General features: G+C 48.5%; 1 pseudogene; it reads right to left on the bottom strand.

The window, feature by feature from the left end:
* The window catches only part of LOC112125718, a 183,098-nt pseudogene that overhangs the window by 152,659 nt on the left and 18,704 nt on the right, over positions 1–11,735 (bottom strand).

Genomic DNA, 11,735 nt, shown 5'->3' with positions numbered 1-11,735 from the left:
AGATCTGTCTCAACATCCCTGCACTGACCATCCCTCACTTCCCTCCCGCACAGACCAACACCTCTAGGAGCGTCTCTAAGTGTGTCCCCCAGGAGCCATCCCCGCTTCCTGGGCCCCGTCACACTCCTGTCTGATCTGGCTGTTGCAGGGGAGAGGAGAGGTCTCTTTTTTTATCCAGTTCCCTGTCTGCTCCCCTCTGTGTCCATCCCCTGAAAAGCCCCAGCTCTCCCCAGCTGCTAACTGTGGGGATGGAGGATGGAAATGAAGGATGGGAATGGGGCATTGACCTGAGCTGGATAAGGGACAGGGTCTGATTGGCTCCATCATAGGTCAACTCCTGGCCATGTATCACTAGGGTCATGCCTATTCCCTGATCCTAGTGATATCTGGGAACAGCTTCTTCTATTGCCTGGGTAGATGGGGTGTCCCAGCTAAGAATGGGGTGGAGGGGTCTTTCTGAGGGGAAGGGATAGCTCAGTGGTTTGAGCATTGGCCTGCTAAACCCAGGGTTGTGAGTTCAATCTTTGAGGGGGCCATTTAGGGAACTGGGGTAAAAATCTGTCTGGAGATTGGCCCTGCTTTAAGCAGGGGGTTGGACTAGATGATCTCCTGAGGTCCCTTCCAACCCTGATATTCTATGATTTAGCTGGATGCTTGGGTCAGCATGAGCTAGGGAGGGGTGTGTGGATGGGTCCCTATAGACATCAGCTCTTTCCTACTTGGAGCTCATCCACTTGGTGCATCAACGCTGAGGTACCAACACTGCAGGAAATGGAGGTAGCATCATGTCTGACAGTCACTGCTGAGCACAGACAGAGCGAGACCATCTTGTGACCCAGGGTGAGCAGCATCTCAGAACAACTGTGCAAGTCCTGAGTGTGTTTGTGTTATTACAGCATCCTAGCCACACAGCTCGCTAGTGCAGAGAATTCTCTGAAAGGCCCAGGGAACAAGACAGTGACAGTTAATTTTTCTGATTTTTTTAGTGCTTGGAAATAAATCATAGAATCATAGAATATCAGGGTTGGAAGGGGCCTCAGGAGGTCATCTAGTCCAACCCCCTGCTCAAAGCAGGACCAATCCCCAACTAAATCATCCCAGCCAGGGCTTTGTCAAGTCTGACCTTAAAAACCTCTAAGGAAGGAGATTCCACCACCTCCCTAGGTAACCCATTCCAGTTCTTCACCACCCTTCTAGTGAAAAAGTTTTTCCTAATATCCAACCTAAACCTCCCCCACTGCAACTTGAGACCATTACTCCTTGTTCTGTCATCTGCTACCACTGAGAACAGTCTAGATCCATCCTCTTTGGAACCCCCTTTCAGGTAGTTGAAAGCAGCTATCAAATCCCCCCTCATTCTTCTCTTCTGCAGACTAAACAATCCCAGTTCCCTCAGCCTCTCCTCATAAGTCATGTGTTCCAGTCCCCTAATCATTTTTGTTGCCCTCCGCTGGATGCTTTCCAATTTTTCCATATCCTTCTTGTAGTGTGGGGCCCAAAACTGGACACAGTACTCCAGATGAGGCCTCACCAATGTCGAATAGAGGGGAACGATCACATCCCTCGATCTGCTGGCAATGCCCCTACTTATACAGCTCAAAATGCTGTTGGCTTTCTTGGCAACAAGGGCACACTGTTGACTCATAACCAGCTTCTCGTCCACTGTAACCCCTAGGTCCTCTTCTGCAGAACTGCTTCCTAGCCATTCGGTCCCTAGTCTGTAGCAGTGAATGGGATTCTTCTGTCCTAAGTGCAGGACTCTGCACTTGTCTTTGTTGAACCTCATCAGATTTCTTTTGGCCCAATCCTCTAATTTGTCTAGGTCCCTCTGTATCCTATCCCTACCCTCCAGCATATCTACCACTCCTCCCCGTTTAGTGTCATCTGCAAACTTGCTGAGGGTGCAGATGAGCCCAACATAGCTCTCTCTGGACACATAGACAAATTTTCCATATGACTGAAAATGAGTGAATCCGTATGTGATGGGGCGTATCAACCCTGCACTGGTCCAACAAGGGTTGAACACAGCCTCTGGGTGCGAGAGGCCATGCTTCCTTGCCCCTCCTGGACACGCTCCAACTGGACGCTGGATATACAAGGGAGAAGTTCAGCCCAGTCTGGGCTGACAGTGGAAGAGAGCGTACACACGCTCTGAGCTCCTGCCAGGAAGCTGCTAGAGCTGCAGATTGTGGCAGCTGAACACACCGAGTCCACGGCAGGACCCCGGTTGACCACAGAGACAGAGGAAGACAGATGGCTGTTGCTGGTGGAGAAAATGCCATCACTGGACTCATGGGTAGGAAGCAGCCCAGGAAGAGCATTTGTTGAGGTTGGAATCTGAATCTGAAAACAGAGCTACTGGTTTCATAGGGCCCTGGGTTGGGACCCAGTGGAGCGGGGTGGGTCTGGGTCGCCCTATCTCTTCCTGCACCTACCACTGGGTGCAGGGGCCACCCCAGGGATTGGGTGCTTCTGCCTGAGGTGATGACTATTGGGCACTGCTACTGGAGACTAGAGCCACTGGTTGTTAAAGCCCCCAATTGATTGACTTTCGCTGCTAGACCTCGCTGCCCTGAGGATAGGGGCAGCCATATTGACTCTGGCCATGGGGCCTCACTGCCCTCCACACCCACCCTGCCTAGGTGCTCAGTATGATGGGATTGCTTGCCCAAATGATCACTTTTGGCTGACTGATTTAGTTGGGGATTGGTCCTGCTTTGAGCAGGGGGTTGGACTAGATGACCTCCTGAGGTCCCTTCCAACCCTATGATTCTATGATTCTATGTGGGATCCCCCATCTCCTTGTTATTGGGGCAGGAGTAATAAAGGGTTGTTATCCTTGGTGTGTGAATCAAGGGCAGCAGAACTGTACTTGGCATAACTGATTGAAGGGCTCACCTTCAACTAAATGGCACTCGCTAGGCAGGGGACATGGGCTCCAAAGCCTAGTGAGGTTGGCCAGCCAGCCAGCCAGCTATTTGATCCTTTATCTCTGCTGTGTAATAGCAAAGTTAATTTGGACTCAATTGAGAGTTTTGTTATACACCCCAGAGCTGAAATCACTGATATCTAGGTCTAACTGTTAGACCTGCTTTGGGACAGTGTCTCTGATGTAAGAGACTTCCTAGTGTGCACCAGCCAGTGAGGCTCCCACACTCTAACACTGAAATCATGAGAGCTGTGTTAAGTGGGGGGGGGGACCTGAAAACATCCTGGTAGATTGGGGTAGCAATTGGCCAGCAGGGTGGCTGGGGAAGAGAAGCAGAGGCCAATTGTCTGTCGAAGAGGAGTGGCAAGCAATTGCCTGGGCAGCAGAGCTACTAATGTGCCTGCTTACCCCCTCTCCACCCAGGGTGGGAGGTGAACTCTGCAGATGCACCTCTGGACTCTGGGTCTGCACTGACCCAGAACAACAACTGTGAGTGGGGTGCAGAGAAGGGATGGGCATGTTAAAGGGACATTTGGTCTCTGGACTTAAGAACCTGAGGGGAAAAGGACACTGCCTGAGTCTTTGGCTCATTGTTTATGTTTATGAACCCTGTTTGTGGTGTTTTCCCAAATTAATGTCGGGTTATTTCCCTCCTTTTATTAAAAGTTTCTTTCTACACTGAGACTTTATGCTTGCAAGAGGGAAAGTATTGCCTCCTAGAGACACCCATAGGGTGGTATATAATTGTCCCAGGTTACTGGGTGGGGGCTCAAGCTGGTTTTGTGTCGCATTGATGAAGGGAAACCCTTAGATATTGCACCCGGCCCTTCTTGCTGCCAGTTCCAACAGGCAGAAGGTTTACAGGTGACAGTTCTAAAGATACAACACCCAGTTCCAACTTTCACAAATACAAAGCACAGCTCCTTTCTGCTTCTCTCCATTACCTGCTTCTGTCCCCACTGGGAAATCATTGTAATTGTAGAAGCTAGGTCAGTATCACTGAGTTGCTCACGGCTGAGGATTTCCCACACTCCCGAGCGAGGAATGTAGTTCTACCTACAGAAGTGTGCAGTGTAGATCCACCCTCAGGCTGAGTGCAGCAAGTTTCAGCGCAGTAACTTGCCAGTGTAGACAGGCTTCCAGCACTGGGAGCTACGCCCCTCGTGGAGTGGTTTTCCTAGAGCGCAGGGAGAGCTCTCTCTGAGCGCTGGCGCGTGACCACACTGTAGATAAGGTAATTGCTAACCTCTCCATTATCACTACGTTCCCATTCGCAGCTCCTACTCATCTAGATGCGGAGGGGGAGAGGCATGCACAGACTGTGGGGGGCAGAACTGGAACCAAAGAAATCCCCTCTCTCCTCCTACTTTCTGTTAGTTTTTTCTTGCCAAGTTACAAATGTCAGCGCTCCAAGCCCAGCTCACTGAGCTCCACCCGGGTGTTTCAATGTAAGCAGGGCTGATCCCCGCGGAATAGTTCAGAATCCCATTCGATTGGGATCCTTTAGTGAGCATTGAAGGGGTGAAGCCATTTGACACTTCTCGGCTCAAATGTGAAGTCATCGTTCATCCTCCTCCTGAATCCCACTGCCTGAAACTCTTCTGAACATGGAATCAAAGCCCCTTAATCCCAGTATCTTTACTTTTGTTTTTCATTTTTATCTCTCCCCCCACCCCAAATTCCCCCCTCTCGTTACTTCACCTGTTGCTCGGTGTCGCCTCCAGAAGCAGTAACCGGCCAGGGCCATGAGAACAGCCAGGAAAGCCAGGATCACCCATAGAGCCACTTTCGAGGGATTGACCCTTGGGAAAAATAGCTCTGCAAGAGAAAGTGCCATTGACTTGGGAGCAAACACGCGCAGAATGAAGGCAGGACACTGTGACAGTGGTGACACTGTGATTAGTTAAAAGACTCTCACAGGGAAATACACCGTCAGATGTGGCTCCTTTGTGCTTTATTATTAAGTCAATGAAAGTCCAGGCTTTATTCTTCTTACTGATCAATGTCTGTTAATGGGAGGGGGTGTGTTGGAGGTAGGGAGGGGGTAGGGACAGGGTGGAGCTCTGCTGTGTTACATCAATCCCCCACTGGCATAAATTCAGGTATTCCCTAGGCTGCTCTAACTGATCCCCAAGCTGCAGCCAGTGCAGACTGGCCCTCTAAATCAGAGAGTTGTGACCAGCTCCCTGACACCCCCGACTCCCCTGTGCTCAGAGGGGCTCAGCCACATGAGAGAGTCTGGCCCAAAACATGTTATTGCAGGATTTTAATACAAACAAAACTTGAGCCTGGAGAGTCAGATTAAAAATTCCTCCAGATTCCTCTTCCCTGGGCCCTGGGGTGATGCTGATGACCGGGTCCTTGCTATGTGATTAGTGCGGTGTATTGAAAACTGTGTAGAAATCACAAATTGTCACTCTGAATGCTGAGGGGTTTTCTGGTGCTGCTTGCAGGCTAGGGGGCTCTGTAAGGAGCATGCAATGTGGGGCCTCTGCAGTCACTCTGCACAGAGCCAAGTGGGCTGTGTTCTGCCTCCCTGCCTCAGGAGACAGCCTGCTTTGTCTCTCTCTGTATTTGGCTGTTGTGTGTTAGAGTTAGATTTTGAGGAATAAAGCAGCGTTACATTGCACCCTTCCAGGAAGAGTATTTGTTTTGTTTCTCACTCTCTGTGGGTATGCTGTGAACACAACAATCATGTGATACCGGGCATACCATACGCTTATCAGCAGTGCAGTACTATGAGATCTCAGATGAATAGTGATTAACATATGCAACATCGTTATTATTAGAGTGATGAACTACTCATTCTGTATTAACAATGTTATTTGGTAGATAATAATACAGAAAAATATGAACCTTTTTTCTAGAAATCAAGATGCTTTTTAGCTAAAAGTTTGTTTCTGCATGTTTTGGGCCTGATCCTTTAGTGTTAGCACTGCCAAAAACTTTCATCAGCCTGGTTATGCAGGGAAGGTAGGACCCGTCCCATTGTGTGACCGTGGAATAAAAAACCACAATGTACATGCATGGCCGATGCTGACTGTGGAGCTCTCTGATTATGGCCTTCTGAGCAATTAAGTACAAGTTACAACCTGATCCTCAGTTATGACTTGGGCAAAACTCTGGGATTTTGCCAGAGTCTGAACTGCAGGACGGGGCCCATAGTGCAGCTCTCACATTGATGTGGGAGTTTCAGATGTCATCTAAATAGCGATGCTCAGACCATATCCAGGGCTCTCTTGTGCTAGTCAGGAAAAATGACTTCATTAGCCAGATTTTCATAAATACTCAGCACCACAGAATGTCAGGGTTGGAAGGGACCTCAGCTAGTCCAACCCCCTGCTCAAAGGGGGACCAATCCCCAGACAGATTTTTGCCCCAGATTCCTAAATGGCCCTCTCAAGGATTGAACTTATAACGCTGGGTTTAACAGGCCGATGCTCAAACCACGGAGCTATCCCTCCCCACCCACAGTTCTCACTGAGAAGAAAGGAGAATTCCCTCCCCCCCCACCACTGAGAACTGCAATGGTCACAGCACACACAGAGAAGTTAGACACAGACATCAATACTCTTGCTGGAAGGGTGCAGTGTAACATGACTTTATTCCTTAGAATCCAGAACCTTAACCCACAAGAACCCCACAATGGAGTCTCTAAGGCAGCGGGCACAGTTCATCCCACCTTGCTTTACATAACACTGTGACACACTGCACCCCATATAAAACCCTGAACCCCCATGTTCACCACTGTTATATGGTTATGATATATTTTGAACAAAGTATGCCTTGTGAAGTATCATTTGAAATTCATAATTTACTGAATATCATTGTTCTGTTAAAATGTGTACGTTAACATTGTATGTGGAGCTATGAGATTTTACTATGTTTGTTAGTGAAATATGTTGTAATTCTGGGGAATATCCACAGACTAGCTCCTCAGAGACAACAAAGAACTGACGACAGGTGATGGAAAGCTATTAACTGCTGAGGCAACCATTCGCCATCAGGGGGACTGTAAACAAAAGATTTGCATATCATCCCCAGTGACATCTCAAACGTCACATACACAGATGGTGAGTACAAGAAATGTACAGTTCTCCTGATAGACTCTTTGACTCTCACATACACAGGGGACTGTTTTGTCTATACCCCAGTGGGGAGTAATCCTTGAAGAGAGGAGGAGGGTATAAAATAATAGACAGTGATCTTCACATTACCTCTCCTCCCCCATCTCTACTCACAGCAATAAGATTGCTTGAAAGTCAGTAGGAGCATCATTGAACTGTGTGTGTGGAGGGCAGGGGACAGTTGGTCCTAGCTGGAAGGCTTTCCAGTTAGTTTGGACTGCAGTAAGTTTTTGGGTGTGAGAAACCTTTTTGCTTTCAAATCTTACTTAGCTTGGTAAAATTTAGGAATTAGTTTTTGGTTTTATTTTTTATTTCTTTTGTAACTAATTCTGACCTTTATGCCTTATCCCTTATTATCACTTAAAATCTATCTTTCTCTAGTTAATAAACTTGTTTTATTGTTTTACCTAAACCAGCGTGTTTTGGTAAAGTGTTTGGGAAATCTCTACTCAGGTTAACAAAGGCACCAGCAGAATCATTTCCTTTGATGAAATGACTGACTATTAATGAGCTTGCATTGTTCAGTAGTGTGCTGGACACTACAGGATGCACATTTCTGGGTGCGAAGCTGGGGAATTTGCGAGTGTCACCCTATATGTAGTTCATAAGTGACTGGGGAAGCATTCATGTCACTTTGCTGGGAGTGACTTTACATGCTAATGGCTGTGTGTGAGCAGAGCCCAGAGAGGCTGCTTTTCACTAGCAAAGCCATGTAACAGGCACCCTGGGCTGGAGAGTTAAAGGGACACAGCAGTTCAACAGTCCAGACTGTACCCTAGGGCATGTCACAAACAGGACTTTACTTCTTAGAATCCAGAACTATAACACACAAGAACCCAAACCAGAGAGGAGAGGCTGCTCCCTAAGGCAGTGGGCACCTTGCTTTACGTTGGCTTGTCTATAGGAACAGTTAGTGCGCGGCAGGCTGGGATGTAAATGCACCTTGCACTAGCCTGCTGTGCACTAACTGGCTGTGTGCACCATGCGACTGTGCACTACAAGTTCCCTGGTGCATTTTGATCTGTTCCTGTTTCAGAACAGGGTAGAACAAAGCACACTGCAGAATTACTAGTGTACCTAGCAGGGTCCACATGGACAGTTAGTATGTGGCAGGCTAGTGAGAGGCAGATTTACACCCCAGCTTGCCACAAACTAACTGTTTCTGTAGACTCGCAGGATTTTCTACAGAGCCCTCTGGTCTGCGAACAGGACCTGGCAAACACCCCTCTCTTAAAGTGATAGCTTGAAATTCCAACACAGTCCACACTACACCACAAGAACAAAAGAGAATTCCCTCCCCCACCCCTACTGAGAAGAATGATGATTGCTGGTGTGACATTACACTCCATATTCTTTATGAAAATATGCTTATGGTATGGATATGACATAACTGAGATGTACTTTATGCAAGACAGTCCCTGTGAGGTATCATTGGAAAGGTTATGATTTACTGAATATGATTATCCCATTTGTATCCATGTATCATTTTTGTATCTGAAGTTAGGTATATTGACTATGTATCTGTATTCCAACTATGCTACTTTGGGTGACGGCCACTGCTAACACTTCAGGTACAACAATGGAGAAGCCAGACAGGGCCAATGGCCCATCAGTGAGGACAATGGACTGTGAAAAGTCTTGGCCTTCCTGTGGATGCTCCATACTGCCATTGATGGACGCTGTGATGCTACAGAGTCAGGTGACCTGGTCACCTGATACTAACCTCCATTTTGGACTGCTGAACTTTTCCACTGTGGGGTGGGAAATCAAACAAAGGATTCCTGCCTTATCAAAATCCTATATAAGGTGGGGGATGGAAACAATCAAGGTCTTCAGTTCATGTCTCTCTTCCTCCCCACTGTCACACCCCAAGGTCCCCTCCCTCAGGGAGTCCCCTGGGAAGGCAAATTAGCATGGTATATTGCTAACGCTGTTGCTAGCATTGCAAAGCATTTTGGGGAGGGTTAAAATGCATGAATGGAGAGTGGAAGTTTCCTTTGTAGGTATGAGAGGCCGAGAAGGGAGGCAGAAGAAGAGCAGGAAACGGGTTAACTTAACACTTTAGCTTGCTTAGCCTTAGGTTGAAAACAGGACATATGAAAATAGGACAATATGACAATAGGCCATAGCTCACAGCTGGCCCTGGCTATGAGCCGAGAAAGATGGGGGCTTAAAAGCTGCCCAAGCGGCTGTAAAAAAAAAATCCAACTACACAGTCTTGCACCTGCAGAACAGCCAAGCCAATGAAAAAGCAAACAAAGCCCAGGGCTGCAAAGTCTAAAAACACAGATGAGACGACAAGAGGGGGAGCCGAGCCAGGCTCCCTGCCTGCCTTGGCCCCGTGCCACTTCATTCCAGGAAGCAGCTGGAACCGTGTCCCTGAAGCCCCTGGGGGGGAGGGGGGCTCAGGGTTCCGTGCATGTGCTGCTCTTGCCGCTCCTCCAGGTACCTCCCATGAAGCTCCCATTGGCCGCGGTTCCCTGTTCCCGGCCAATGGGAGCTGCAGGGGGCGTTGTCCGGAAGGAGGCAATGCAGGAGCCCTCTGCCTCCTTCCCCCTTCCCCCCAGTCTGAAGGGGCGTACTGCCAGCTGCTTCAGAGAGCAGAGCGGGGCTCGCAGCACCACAGGGGGCAATCCTGCGGGTAGGCAGAGGGGCGGGGGGGGGGCACGGGGAGCTTGGTGGGCCACACGCAAGAGCCCCGTGGGCCACATGTTTGAGACCCCTGTCCTAGAGCCTGGTCTCTAGCCCAAGCCTGAACGTCTACACTGCCATTTAACAGCTCCTTAGCCCAAGCCCCTTAGCCCGAGCCAGCTGGCACAGGCTACCAGCAGGTGTCTAACTGCAGTGTAGACATATCCAAAGAGAACTGAGGTTGTTCAGGACTTTACAAGATGTGCTCCGCACCTTGAAGTTTCAGGCCAATAAATAGGAGACACAATGATAAATACTCTCCGCTCATGTCTGCAGCATCTTGGTCTATCCATGTGTGGCACGGACGGGCACTGACCTGCTATTGAAATCACTGATTCTCTCTCCTGGTTGAGTCGGGGGTTCCTGACACAGCAGGACACTTTCTGGTTGGACTCTTCTGTTAGAACAATGGAAATTTCTGTTTGAAACAGGCCATTGGCCTCTGGGGTTATTTCTTCAGAGGCCGATGGTAAGAGCTGCCCCTGGTGATCTTTCCACTGAGCCTTGGGCTGTGGGTACCATCCGGATGATCGACACACAACCCGGATCCCTCCATCCTGATGTCCCACCACAGAGATGACAGGAGCAGAGCCCATATCTACAGAAGAAATAAATAAACTTGTGATAATCCTACAGTGCCCAGTAATGAGCCAAAAGCTTTATTACACTGTTATCAAAAACCATTTCTTATTAAACTAATAATTAGATGTGAGTTTACGAGTGTGGTTGGTCAGTTAATCTGGCCAGATTAATATTTGATATACAGTAAAATTAATATTATAATAGGGCTTTTCTATATGTACAAATTTGCTCCAGTCTAGTTAAACTGGTTTAGTTAAACTGGTTTAGTTAATCAAGTGCAAATTCCTGTGTGGACACTCTTAAATCAAGAAGGAATTGACTCAAGATAAATCAATATCCCTTGGGGTAAGTTTGTTGTCTGTAGTGTTTGTGTTTGTGGTGTGCTTGCTGCTTGACTGAAATATACCTTGTGGTCTGTTTGTTTGGGGGACCATGTGCTGACCGTGTGTGTGCTGAGCCTAGTGGCCTGCTAGGCGAGGCTGAGAGCTAGGAGCTTCTTGATGAGGCATCCAATCAACCCTTAACTACGGGGTGGGGCTACTCAGGCAGAGCAGGGCTTTAAAAAGCCCACTCCTAAGCGACCAGAGGAGCTAGCAAACAGGGGAGTTTGGCGAGGGACTTTACAGTTGGAGTGTGAGCAGGGGCTAGATACACCTAACATTCTTTGCACTTAAAGGTCAAAATATCACTTGATAAAAACAAAGCACCAACAAGGGAGCAAGCTTCGGAAGTAAAAAGATAACGCAGGCAGAAGTCCAGCAACAGAGTGGGGGCTACCCAGTTTATTGCACCCAATGCAGCATGTATGATTACCTGCCCTATGGGCAGGTGGCATATATGTGCATTTGGTGCAAGGAGCTCCTGGCCCTCAGAGACCGTGTACAGGCTTTGGAGGCCAGGGTGGCGGAACTGGAGGAGCTAAGGGAGGCAGAGATGTACACAGATGAGACTTTCCAGGACACAGCAGAACGGTCCCACCCCCAGTCTGACAGTCTCTGTGCTGTTGAGGAGGATGAAAGCCTCAGGGAAGGAGAACATCCAACTGGAGCAGAGGGAAATGATCCCATAGTTGGGACCCTCCTCCCAGATGATGTTATGGTATCCTCTCACACTGAGGATACTTCTCCGGGGGAGGGAACTCCAGTTATTAGGAAGAGACAGGTATTAGTAATGGGCGATTCGATCATTAGAAACATAGATAGCTGGGTTTGCAATGATCGGGAGAACCGCATGGTGACTTGCCTGCCTGGTGCGACTGTTGCGGCTCTCTCAAGACATCTAGATAGGCTTATGTGTAGGGCTGGGGAGGAGCCGGTGGTCATGGTACCTGTAGGTACCAATGACATGGGGAAGGTTAGGAGAGAGGTCCTGGAGGCCAAATTTAGGCTGCTAGGTAAGAGATTGAA

Source organism: Terrapene carolina, unplaced genomic scaffold (assembly GCF_002925995.2).
Source record: "Terrapene carolina triunguis isolate 2854851 unplaced genomic scaffold, T_m_triunguis-2.0 Scaffold33956, whole genome shotgun sequence".
NCBI classification, from domain to species: domain Eukaryota; kingdom Metazoa; phylum Chordata; order Testudines; family Emydidae; genus Terrapene; species Terrapene triunguis.
The sequence above is the reverse complement of the archived record's forward strand: the minus strand, read 5'-3'. Positions and strand labels throughout refer to the sequence as shown.